The sequence below is a fragment of the Furipterus horrens genome, unplaced genomic scaffold (assembly GCF_987537825.1).
Source record: "Furipterus horrens unplaced genomic scaffold, mFurHor1.1.pri manual_scaffold_7, whole genome shotgun sequence".
NCBI lineage: Eukaryota > Metazoa > Chordata > Mammalia > Chiroptera > Furipteridae > Furipterus > Furipterus horrens.
In genome coordinates this window covers 139,070,841-139,084,536 of record NW_028327177.1, presented here as the reverse complement: position 1 = coordinate 139,084,536, position 13,696 = coordinate 139,070,841, and positions in this window count along the sequence as shown.

Here is a 13,696-nt window from a genome sequence, read left to right as displayed (position 1 = left end):
TTGCTTGGAATGGATGTGAAATTTTATAAAGCGCTTTTCTGCATCTATGGAGAAAATCATGTAATTTTCCTTCTTTATTCTCAATACATAAAATTACATTGATTTTTCAAATGTTAAACCAATCTTGCAATTTTGGAATAAATGTAACTTGGATGCATTAACCTTTGAATTTATTGCTAAGCTAAATTTGCTAACAGATATTTTTAGATTTTTTTTTTTTTTTCCTTTGGCGTATACGTATGTTCATGCGTTAGACTGGCCTGTAACTTTCTTATACTAACTGTCCTTGTTAGGTGTTTGCTGTAAAGGTTATGAGAGTCTTCTAAAATGGATGGGGTAGGATGCTCCCTTTTTGTTGCCCCTGGAAGAGTGTGTAACACGGGCACCATTTCTTCTGGGAGTGGTTGGCAGAACATGGCCATGAGGCCACTTTTCTCTGCGGAGTGTTTTCTTACTTACAGCTTTACCTTCCGTACCAGTTACAGGATTGTTGAAGTTTCCTGTTTTGGTGTCACGTTTGATAAATTGTGTTTTTCTGGAAATTTGTTCATTTCATCTAAACTATCGATTTTTGGGCATCATATTATTTTCAATATCCTCTCGCAATTTTGGTATCTGCAGAGTCTATCGTCATGTCTCCACTTACATTACAGATGTTGATGAGTTGTGTCTTCTTTCTTTTCCCTGACTAGACACACAAGCCGGTGCCCATTGCTTTTGTCCTTTCAAAACACCAACTTCTTGGCTTTTTATTGACCATCTCTGTTAGAGATTTGTTTCCTAGTGCATTATTCCTGCTTTTATTTTTATTATTGTTATTCTTTAACTTTGGGGTTTTTTTGTAGATGCTTGACTCATTATTTTTTCAGTCTTTCTTCTTCTAATACACCTATTTAAGATGACAAGCTTTCCTTTAAGTTTTGCTCTACTTGGTAATTTATTTTTTTAAGACTATTTTGTAAGAGAAGTTTTAGGTTTACAACAAAATTGAAGGAAGGTACAGAGAGTCCCCATATACCGCCTGCCCCCACACATGACTAGCCTCCCCCATTGTCAACATCACTCGCCAGAGGGTACTTAAACTGTTTTTTAAATATCGAACCAGGTTTGCACCCCTAGATAAATACCACTTGGTTGTGGTATATTATTTTTATACATTGTTGGATTCACTTTGCTAATATTTTATTGAGGATTTTGCATCTATGTTCATGAGAGATATTGGTCTGTAATTTTCTTTTCTTTGTACTTTTCTAGTAATACAGTAATGTCTATGCCTGCAACAGATACTTTCATTACCCCCACTTTCCAGAGCAGGAAGCCAAAGCACAGAGGATAAAAGGATTCCTCCTGGCCAGACGTAGAGTTAGAGCTGAAATTCACACCCACACCTTCTAACTGCAGGGTCAGTGCTCATACCACGCTGTTGCCTCTCTGATTTTTCATTATTGGGTGACTTGTTTTCTGTATGATGTCCTTAGACTGCAGTTTTTTTGAGAGCAGAGGTCCTGTCATATTCACAACTGTGGCCCCAGGGCAGTCTGTTGAATGGATGGAGGGATGGATGGTAGACTCTAGTTCTTTGAGAACAAGGCCATTTCTTGTTTGCACCTGTGGCCCTGGGCCTGAATAGGGCTGAGCTGTCTTTGGGGTGTATTTTGGGGATCCTATGGAGTGAACACATATCTGGAGCTCCAGTGACACCCTATCTTTGGGGCGCCCCCAGGGAAGCCTGTGCAGAGGTTCCAGGAGGCCTCAAAAGGGTGGCCCTTTGTTCAGCGTGGCCCTCTTGTTGCTGGTGCTCTGGCGCTGTCTCCCTCTCACGCCTCCCCTTCAGAAGAAAGGGAGCTGGCCGGCCGCCGTCTTGGCACCACGTGCGTGCGCTCGTTGAGAGTTCTCGAGGCCAGGCCTAGCGGGTGCCCACGCCGCCCTCATCGGTCACACAGCCTGCCGCTGCCTGCCCACGCGCTGGCCCCGAGGGCTGGCCAGAGCCTCTGGTGGGAACTGCTCGCTGCCCTAATTGGGCCTCTCTCTCGGGAGGCGGCAGGCCCCGCTCCGCGCTCGTCTCGGCTCTGGCTGCTGCTTCGCCCTCTCAAGGAGGACAGCATGCTTCCTGGTCTGGCCGGGTCTCCGGGCCAGAAGTTCACTCTTGTTCTGCAGATGGAGAAATAGAAACCCTCGGTTAGACTGGGTCCCTGCCCAAGGTCACAACAAGGCCAAGCGAGGTTGCCAGGAGTAACCACCAGAAAGCCAAGGGACACAGCTCTGGTCCCCGCTCTGCTGGCAACTGAAGTGAGTTCCCACAGGAAAGAACTCCTGTGGTCTCCTGTGGTTGCCCGGGCCCTGCCAAGCGCCAGGCATAGGGCCTGGCTGTGGGTGTTCATGTGTCCATACACGAATCGTCGCTCTCCCCCAGAGACCCTACCCAACCCACAAAAAATCAGACGAGAGCATGGCCAACCGAGGTAGATGGCAGGCCCCCTCTGGAGAAAAGCTGGGTTGCCCAGTCCTGCTGTGACTTCTCAGTGCCTCAGTGTATCCTTCCTGGAAAATGGGAAGAATCTTCAGATGCTTGATGGCAGGCCCAGGAGAGGCTTTGTCTGTGAGGCATGCAACCTGCCTTTTGTCAGTCAGACTCAGAGAGACCCTGGTCAGGGAAGAACTTCATTCCTGGCTGGTCCTGGTTGTCAGTTGGCGCTTAAATCACCTCTAGAAAATCCCCAAAGACCATGAGCCTAGTACAGGGGACACCCTTCAGCAAGTCCATTCTTTCCCCCTTTTTCCTCCTGCCGCCGTCCCCATCTTCTTGTTCAATGGTCATTTTTCTGTTGAGCCTCCTGCCTCCCTGAGTCACTTCTGGGCTGAGTTCTACTCTCTGAGAAAGAGGACATCGGTCCATCTCTTTTCCAGTTCAATGGTCTTTTCAGGACCAAAAGACAACCAGAATGTTGTTCCTAAGCCTTCACTTCTCCTGGCTGAAATGTCTCCATCCTTTCAGCTGTCCCTCCCACCACAGCTCTCCTGGCCCCTCAGTGTCCTGCGTGCTCTGCTCAGGGTGTCCTTGGTGGCTGCAGAAGGAGTCTCTGTCCTCTAGGTGTGACCCTAGGGGGCCCACTTGCCCCAGGCCATCCTCCCCCAGCATTCCCAGGGCCAGGGCTGAAGTGCACCTGCAGAGCCATGGCTGAAAGTTTGCAAGTTATGATTCGAGCTAACCATTCAATAATGGAATCTCCGCTTGGACCTCAGACCTCCCCCCACCCCCCACGGCTTGGGAGGCTCAGCTTTCCCTTAGAATTCTTGGTGTCAGGGTTGGGCCTGAGATCGTGGTGGCACTGGGATAGCAGCCTTGCAGCCTAGTTCCCTTCCCTCGTACCACTGGCTCCATGTTCAATGTGAGGTACTTCAGGAATGCACATGGGGACATCTGGGTCCCCATGTCCCAGCTTAATGGCCTTTGAGACCCCATCCCTAGGGAGGAGGGCTGGGGAAGCGGATTTGGCGCCATTTGGGAAAGAGATTCAGGGGTCCTGGGGTCCAAGCGTGGCCTGGAAGGGGAGAGTATGGGTTCTGAGCAGGCATGTCCCTTGGCTCTGAGGACCCTTCTTGCCTGGGTCTGAGGGCCTCGCTGATTTGCCTTGTTCCCAGCGACCAAGGTCACACATCCCCCTGTTGAATTGTCCTGAGCTGATAGCCGTGTAGTCCCTGATGTCATTATCCTGACAGATGTAACTTGCTCTGTTCAACTGGGTTTGCGGCCCACGTGCTGGACTCGGCCTTGTGGAGACTGGGTTTTGCATTTCTAACCCGTAAAGTTCATTCTGAGCCCCAGTTCTGTCCTCCAGAACCCATAGCAGCCAACGCTCCGTGTCTCTGCCATCTGCACATTTGCTGAGTGTGCCCTTCGGAAGTCACCTCTCAGCCCCAGAGCCTGGCTGTCACCTGGCGCCTACTCTGCTCTGGCTACGTGGGTCCCAGCAGGCTGGGTTAGCGGAGCTGACAGCCAGCTACTGGTGGAGGGGGCACAGGAGCGGGAGTGCGCGCCGCCCTTTGTGATCAATGAGCTCTGCTCTGCTGCTTCCCGGCGGGAGCTGACATCCCGAGCCCATTCACGGAGCTTCCGGCTGCCTGCCCGGCTCCCGGGGCCCCACCTCTGGGCGTTGCTTCAGCTTCGGTTGGTGGGGCTTTCCTGTCACCCCTCCCCCACCACCCCTCCACACTGCCTGGCCCCGACAGTCCTTCCAGCCCACCTCCAGCCCTGCGCCCACCCATGTGGCATACTGGGACCACCGCCCAGATCCCCCCAAGGAAGGAGGACGGTCAGCAAGCTGTCTACAGCTGTCAGCCCCTCGGACACTGCCCCCGCCTTGCAGAACAACCTTGCCCGAGGTCATCCTGCTCCTGGCGGCCCACATCCCACGGCTGATGCAGGTGGGGTAGGAAACACCTGCCCATCCTGGCCCAGTGCCAGACGCCCGTGATGGCCCATTTTAGCTTCAGACCTCCCGGTGCGGTCCGCCAAAGCTGCCGCTGAGCCTGCAGCACGTGGTGACCTCTGTCTGCCACGTGTGCAGGCCGGAGTGTGTAGGTAACTCGGGCAGGATGGGGAAGCTTGGCAGGTGTCTGCTTCACCCTTGGGTGAGCAGGGTGCGCCTTCCCGGTAACCCTCGATTCTGCAATATTTTTATTAATGGACTGAGTAGTAATAGCTGCCCCCGAGCCAGGAACTCTGCTTGGTCCTCACAGCATTATCTCAGTTCATTGTCACGGCCACCCTCGGCGGGGGTTGTCATGGCCGGTCCTGAAGCTCAGAGAAGCGGGCCGAGCGTGCGCTGTCGGTAAGTGACCTCCGCAGAGCCGCGCGGTGCAGACCCCACCTTCCAAACCCACGTGTCTTCTTTATCGTCCACTGCTTCGGGGCTTTATGGGGTTTATAAAAAGTACATTTCTTTTTCTTAAGAAAAAAACTTTTAAGTCCCATTCTTCTCAAGTATGCAATTACAGTAACATCACTCATCCCTTTGAGGTTTTCTTTTTAATGTATTTTACTTATTTAACAACGTGTACAGTGCGAGCACATACAGTATTTAACAGGCTATTCCTACAGGTTTGCTCCGGACTATTTCTTATTTCTCTAACTTCCTGTCTGCTGTTCAGTATCTTTACCGAGGCAGATTCTTTATGCTTTTATTAATCCTTTAGGGAAAATTACTGTGAAATTTCTATTTTAAAAATCTATCTTTTGGGTGCTATTTTCTGGTTTCTTGGTGGAGTGTCCACCTTCCTCGTGTGTCTACTGAGGGGCCCGGGAGAGGCAACACCATGCGGGTGAAGTGAGTGCGGAAGGAAGGAAGGAAGGAAGGAAGGAAGGAAGGAAGGAAGGAAGGAAGGAAGGAAAGAAGGAAGGAGGGAGGGAGGGAGGAAGGGAGGGAGGGAGGGAGGGAGGAAGGGAGGGAGGGATGGAGGGAGGAAGGAGGAAAGAAGGAAGGAAGGAAGACTCAAGCAGGTCTGTGAAGTGTTGGGAGCGAATGTGACAAGTGCCGGGTGCAGGGGGAAGTCACTGCCTTCGAGGCTGAGACCCCGGTGCACTGCTCGGAGGGCAGAGGGGGTGTGTGGCTGGGCAGGGTTCCCGCCAGGTGTCGGGGCTGTGAGGGGCTGTCCTTGTGCAGACGCCCAGCAGAGAGCCCTGAACACCGGCAGCAGAAATCTCTGGGCTCCCAGGCCTGGGGTCCACCGTGGTCATGGGGTGTGGGGACAGAGGAGGAACCTGCAAAGGATGCTGAGAAGGAGCCATCAGAGAACCACTGGGCAAAGGGCTGCTGGTGCTCAGGGACAGGGAGACCCCGGGTGGGAGTCATACCAGGACCCTGTCAGGCTCAGCCGAGAGCTGCAGCTCCCTCCGTTTCTGCTTCCTGGGGGGATGGCTGAGCCCAGGGAGACCCCATAACCACCCAGTCAAGGCCCCTTAGAGCTCGAGGAACAGTCTGGGCTCCCAGGGGAGGGAGGCAGACTCGGGGGCCAGGCAGGGGGTTGGGGCTCAGGCCTCCCTGGGCTGCCAGCCCTGTCCCAAGTTCACAGTTGGATCCCCTTCGTCCCAGAAGCCTGACTGGCGATTACATTCAGCCGTGCGCTTACTTGGCCAGGGAGCCAGTGCTGTGTGATGGGACCGGGCTGGCACCAGAGTGTGGGACAGGGGACGGCTGGCAAGGAAATCAGAGCAGCCCTTCTGGCACCGACTCCGGCTTTCCGCTGGTGACACGTAAGAGGATTAGGGCTCAGAACTCTGGACAAGGGGCTTTTATTCTCAGGGCTACATTTTTTTTTTGGCTTGCAAAGCCCCAGAGACAGGAACAAAAGGTGAGGAGGACCGCCAGACCCCTCACCCTCCACGCCCTGTGCTTTGGGGGAGCACAGGGTCCCCAGCCTACTTCTGGTTGATGCTTGGCACCCAACCCCATACAGGTCTGCCTGAGGCCGGAGCTCCAGGGGCTGGGGGCCATCCCCACCCTGCCACAGAGGCACAGAGGCCGGAGCCACCGCAGGCTGGCCTGGGATTTCCCATGGCGGGCTGTGGCTCACAAAGGGATCACAGATCCCGGAACGTGAGGAAGGAAGGAAGCATACAGCCACGGAGTCTGCCTCCGTGGGAAGTTACATCGGGGGAAGCTGAGGCTCAGAGAGAGGCCATGACTTGCCCAGGCCCACTCAGTAAGGCCCGGAAGCTGCCCGCCTGGCCTGGGAGGTGGGCCTTGTCCTCCAAGAAGGCGCAGAGGCCGCTTTCGTCCCACCATTGGTTGGTTTTGCCTGCTCTAGGATTTCTTATAAATGAAATCACACAGCCTGAACTCTTTGGGATGACTGCTTTCTCTCAGCGTAATGGTTTTGAGTGTTGAATGTATCGGTACTTTGGTCTTTTTCATTGATGAGTATTCCAATTTATCTATTTGCCAACTGGTGGACAATTAAGTTGTACCCGCTTTTTGTCTATTACCAAGGAAGCTGTTTTGAACTTCCATGTACAAGTCATTTTTATCAAAATGTCTTATTATGGAACGTATAGAGAATAACGTGGCCAACGGTAAGGGCCTTGGCTTTTCTCAGAATGTGGTGGGAGCCATGGGAGGGGTTTCAGCTGAGAGGTGTTACTGTCTGACTTAGTTTTAAAAAGATCACTTGGCTGAGGCTGGGGCAAGAGTAGGAGCAGGAGGCCTGGGGAGGAGTCTGCTGCGCGGGTCCAGGCCTCCAACAGCGGGGCCTCAGCGTGGACGACGGTCGGAGAGCCGGAAGGACTGGTCGGAGTCTCGATGGGCTGTGGAGGCTGAGACAATGGGTTTCGCTGATGGAATGAAAGGACGTGAGAAGAGGAGGAGGACATGACTTGAACCCTGGGAGGCCAGAACCGGGCAAGGCTGTAGAAGCGGCAGGTGTGGGACGTGACCGTGAACTGATAGCAGCCACCTGTGAGGCAGCCCGCTGGCGCTGTCAGGGAGGCAGCTGGGCAGAGGCGGCTGGGAATGGCGATGCTGACACTGCATTTGGCTGGAAGCCCGAGCCAGGGCAATTAGGCCAGAAAACAGAGTAAGAAGCATCCGGGCCGGAAAGGAAGCACTAAAACTGTGCTTATAGATGACATGTACTTGTATCATACAGAGAAAATCCTAAGGAAAACACGCAAAACTATTAGAGCTAATAAATGAGCTTAGTAAGGTTGCCAGACATAAGATCAAAAGAGAAAAATAGTTGTATTTCTATACACTAGCAATGAACTATCTGAAAATTAAATTAAAAGTGATTCCATTAACTCTCACTCATTGCTTGTGGGAACACAATGGCACGGCCACCTCACAGACCGCTTGGCAGCTTCTGACCAAGCTAAGCAGACTCTCACCATTCAGCCCGGCACTGGGCTGCTTGGCATTTACCCAGAGGATTTAAAAACCTACGTCTACACCAAAACCTGCACGTGGATGTTTATAGCAGCTTTATTCCTAGTTGCCAAAACTTGGAAGCAGCTGAGAGGTCCTTCAGTAGGAGAAAGGGCAGATAACCTGTGGTCCCTCCAGACAATGGAAGTTACTTCAGTGATAACAAGGAATGAGCTACCAAGCCACGAAAAGCCGTGAAAGAACCTCTAATGTATATTATGAAGTGAAAGCAGCCAATCTGCAGAGGCCACATCCTGTATGACTCCAACCATACATCATTCTGGAAAAAGCAAAAACTATGGAACCAGCAAGAAGATCAGTCGTTGCCAAGGGTTAGGGAAAGGGAGGGATAAATAGATGGAGCGCGGAGGGTTTTTAGTCAGTGAAACTATTCTGTTATGATACTGTCATGGTGGAAAGCTGTCATTACACATTTGTCAGAACCTCTAGAATGTACAACACCGAGAGAGAACCCTCCTGTAAATGACCTCTGGGGAGTCACATCAGAGCTCAGCCAGCCTCCTGGAGCTAAAGGTGTCCTTTGAGACTTCTCTGGAACTTTAGGGAAGACCCAAGGGAGTCCTAGACAGACAGCCCTTCCTCCCTCTCAGCCAGAACAGCGATCGTCCCCCACCACCTCGTTTCTTTCCCACGTGGGATCACAGAACGTTTCCACCGTTGTATCCCCCGGGGCCTCAGACGCTGGTTGTGAACCCATCCTGACCACTTTTAGACTTTCACCCCCTGCCCTGGAGTCACGTCACCTCTCCAGCCCACGTGGCTTTGTAAGATTTCTCCTCTCCCCATACCCACTGCCAAGCCTGGTTCATCCCCTTCTGGCCCCCTGCCCCACCCTTTCTAAGGCAGCAGGTGCTGTGGCTTCCGTGACCTATCTGAACCACACGCTGAGGGTGTCACTCCCACCTCCTTGTGAACAGCCCCCCAGCAGTCACAGCACCCCACAGACCCCCCTCTGATGTCAGCTTTGAGGCCCTCTGTGCGCCCAGCCAAGCAGAGTCTCCTGCACCCCGAGGCTCCTCTAACATCCAGTGGGGCAGACTCAGCAGACACTCTGGGGAGCAGGCAATCCACACTCCCGCTGACCCTTGACCAGTGGCAGGAAGCCCATAGAAAAATGTCCCGGGCACCTGGCTTGCAGGTGCGCCATTCTGGAAGGTGCTCTGCATAGTTTTCCTGGACCCCGCAGACTCCTGCATATTGACGGCTCACGCCTGGCCGGGCCTCACCCATTTCCGTCTCACTCTGTGCTCTGGGGTTCTCTTCCCAGGAGGCGACCTCATCTTGGCTCAGCTTTTGGGGAAGCCAGGCTAAGACGCTCCTCCCTCATCTGTGACAACTTACAAGCTTAAAAGCACATCTTTCTCCAGCTGTGCCAAACACAGCCTCGGCCCACTCGCTCATTCGTTCGCCCAGCACATTAACTTAGCGCCTCCTGTACTGCAGGCTCTCTTGTAGGTGCTGGGGGTACATTTATGAAGAAAAGAGGCAAAATCCCCACCCTCCCCTGGCCTACCTTCCAGTGAGGCGAGGCAATGGGAGAGCAAACTGAATTTTGAGTCAGAGGGTGATAATTCCGCAGAAAAAAGGAAGGTGGAGGGCGAAGAGTAGGGAGGGTGGGTTAGGTCCTCTGGAAGCACAGGTCGGGGTAGGTTTGGGGTCAGCGTCTGTGAAAGGAAGGGGGAGGGAGCCGGATGGGGCAGCGGGAGAACCTGACCCGTGCCGCAGGTCCAGCAAAGCCCTGCTGGAGCAGGCTCGTGTCCGAGTGTCTGGCCTAGGGCAGAAGCCGCCAGGCCCTCCTGCCTCTGCTTCACTCTGTCACCAGATGCCCTGGGGAGTGTGACCTCAGGGGAGGCTCTGGGCAGCGAGGGGGCCCCTGGGGGGACTGAGAGCGAGAGGTGGTCTGGTGATTGCTCTTCCTACAGACCCTCTGGGAAGGGGATCTGGGCAGTGGAACTCTGTCTACCACGTGGCACGTGCTCAGGGAAGGTCTCGTGGAGCAAAGACTTGGAGGAGTTCAAGGAAGCGAGTCTTACAGAGGGAACAGACGTGCAGAGGCAGAGCGAGGTTATAACTGAGGCCTTGGGAAGCAGCAAGGAGCCCAAAGGGGCTGAGCGAGGGGGAGCAGTAGCTGGCCAGGTCTGAGGCCACGAGAGGACTCCAGCTTTTACTCTGGGCCATGAGGGTGAGGGCGGTGGCAACGTTCCTGAGGGAGGCAGACTCTGGGACGAGAGGCCATCAGGAGTCCACCGCTGGGCTTCCAGAGAGGGGAGCTACGGACTGTCAGCACGTGGGCTCCGGGCCCAGGCTCCCGGGCACGTGTTCCGCGAACACCGGGCGGCCTTAACCCGGCCCCTGTCGCTGGTGCCTGCTGCCCTCTGCTGGGCGTCCCGGAGGTTACCCGCGCCTGCTCCCAGCTCTCCTGCCGGGGTCTTTGGGTTCTGTGGATTCACCCTCAACTTGGGGCTACTGTGAAACTCTCGTGTCACAGGCGTGGAGGTGTCAGGCAGCACCGGGAGGAAACAGCTAACCAAGGCAGAGACAGGGAGGCGAAGGGAAGGTGGTGTAGATGCAACGGTGTTCGGAGTGGGGCCGCGCGAGGTCTGCGAGCAGCGATGCGCACCCGCAGCAGCAGACGCGGAGAAGTGGGGCCGGGAGGGTGCGTGGGAGACGGTGCTGCTCCCAGGGGGAGAACGGGGTGAAGACACAGGGTGCTTGCCTGCCGGCTCTGAGCCCCAGGGCACAGGCCCTCCTGGAGCGGGAACGCCGGGGGCCGTGCAGCCGCTGGAAGCATTGCTGCCGCGTTTGCTGCCGTTGGGCCCCGGGAGCCTGGTCCCCACTTCTGCTGCTGAAACTGCCCAGTCACCCACGGAGGCTGGCGCTGCCGGAAGCCATTTTCCCTCCTTCCTGCCTTCCAGCCTACTGCCAGAGCCTCCCCAGCAGAAAATAGGGGGAACCCAGCGGGACAGCAGTCTGGCAGGCATGGTTTGCGGGCTTGCAGCCCCAAGTCCCAGCTTCCTGAGTGCCATGTAAAATTGCCTTCTCCCTTTTGTTCCTCCAGCTCTTCCAACACCCTCTGACCCCATTTCCTGCATCAAATCCCTGTCTGTTTGATTTTTCTGTATTTGCACTGGTCTATTTTAGGACGAGGGAAAAATTCGTGTTTGGGGATCTGAAGCTTATACAAAGGGAGAGAGAAACTCTCTTTAAGGCAAGTAATACAACATTATCAATCAAAAATTAGCTTTATTAGCTTCATGGAAAATTCATCTTTGCCTACGACCCCATGAATCCACTCCAGATACACACCCTAGAGAACCTCTTGCACATCTATGCTGGGAGGCATGGCTGTGTGTGCTGACAGAGGTGTCCTTTGTGGTAGGACAAAGCTAAAACTAACTCATCACCATTGGCAGGAAAATGGATACAAAGAGGAAAAGGCAATATTTTATTAATTATTTTTAAAAAAATTTTATTTACTTATTTTCAGAGAGAAGGCAAGGGAGAGAGGGACTGGGAGAAACACTGATGTGGGAAGGAAACATCAGTCGGTTGCCTCTCGAACTCCCCCAACTGGGGACCTGGCCCACAACCCAGGCCTGTGCGCTGAGAGGAAATCAAACTAGTGACCTTTTACTTGCAGGCCAGTGGTCAATCCACTGAGCCATTCCAGCCAGGGTGGAAGAGTCAATCTTTTATATTAAAAGGATACCTATCCTCTTCAATCTAAAGATTCAATACAATACCAATTAAATTATAGCCAGGTTAAATGAAATATGATAGTTCCAAAATTGATCTATATGTCTTAGTTCACACCAAACACAAAAGTCAATTACAGATGGATTAAAGGCTTACATATAAAAAGAAAAATCTTAAAACTTTTGTAGACAATCTAGACTATCCGTATGACCTTTGGGGTAAGAAAGACTTCATAAAAGAAGACTCAGTGAGTACTTTTAGTCAAGATGGAGGCGTAAATAAACATGCTTATCCTCCTCACACAACCACAGAGAATTACAACTAAACCTAAAACAAACAAACAAATGAAACAAAACAAAAATGCCCAGAACTGTCAGAAAATCTAACTGTATAGAAGTCCAACAACCAAGGATTTAAAGAAGCCACATTCCTCCAGACAGGCCACACTACTAAAACAGGGAGTCAAAGCAGCTCTACCTAATACACAGAAACAAATACAGAGAGGTAGCCAAATTGAGGAGACAAAGAAATATGGCCCAAATGAAAGAACAGAACAAAACTCCAGAAAAACAAAACAAAACAAAACAAAATAGAGATAACCAATCTATCAAGAGTTCAAAACACTGGTGATCAGGATGCTCAAAGAACTCATTGAGTATGGCAACAACATAAAGGAAGAAATGAAGGTTACACTGAGTGAAATAAAGAAAAATCTACAGGGAACCAACAGCGAAGGGGAGGAAGCCGGGATTCAAATCAACAATTAGGAACATAAGGAAGAAATAAGAATTCAACCAGAACAGCAAGAAGAAATAAGAATTTTTTTTAAAATCAGGGTATTATAAGAAGTCTCTGGAACAGCTCCAAACATACCAACATCCAAATCATAGGGATGCCACAAGGAGTGGAGGAAGAGAAAGAAATTGAAAACTTATTTGAAAAAATAATGAAAGAAAACTTCCCTAATTTGGTGAAAGAAATAAGACATACAAGTCCAGGAACCACAGAGAGTCCCAAACAAGCTAGATCCAAAGAGGACCTCACCAAGACACATCATAACTAAAATGCCAAAGGTTAAAGATAAAGGGAGAATCTTAAAAGCAGCAAGAGAAAATAAGAGGGTTACCTACAAAGGAGTTCCCATAAGACTATCAGATCATTTTTCAAAAGAAACTTTGCAGGCAAAAAGGGACTGGCAAGAAGTATTCAAATGATGAAAAGCAAAGACGTACAACCAAGATGACTATCCAGCAAAGCTATCACTTAGAATGGAAAGGCAGATAAAGTGCTTCCCAGACAAGGTAAAGCTAAAGGTGTTCATCATCATAAAACCAATATTACATTAAGTGCTAAATGGACTTATTTAATAAAAAGAAGATAAAAACTATGAACATTAAAAGGACAGCAAATTCACAACTATCAATAACTGATTCTAAAAAAACTAAGCAAACAAGCAAAACACGAACAGAATCATAGATATGGAGATCATTTGGGTAGTTATCAGTTGGGAAGAGGAAGGCTACAAAATAGAAAGGGGGATGTTAAGAATAGTATAGAAAATGGAGAAGCCAAAGGACTTATGTGCATGACCCATAGACATGAACTGAGGAGGGGGGTGGGGTTCTGGAGGGAATGGGTGTACTGGGTGGAGGGGGTCAAAGGGGGAAAAATTGGGATAACTGCAATAGCATAATCAAAATTTTTGTTTTTAAAAGAAAATTCAATGAGCTCAAACAACAGAGGAAAAGTTTGTTAAATTTCGGTTCATCACAAGATAATCCATAGACTTCCTTTCTTGAATCAGTCATTATTTTAAATTTTTAAAAAATTGACTTGAGAGAGAGAGAAAGGATCCGAGGCTGACTGGGCTAGAACAAAACTATATATGGCATACTAGATATAAATACCATGGAAAAAAATGAAAGCAGGAGGAAAAGGAATAAGAAGTGTTGGGCGGGGTAAATAAATAACAAAAAGAAAAAGAAGTGTTGGGGAAGAAGTCTGTGACTTTAGCGTGCTCAGGGAAGGTTTTGCTGATAAAGGGACATCTAAGCAAAGAC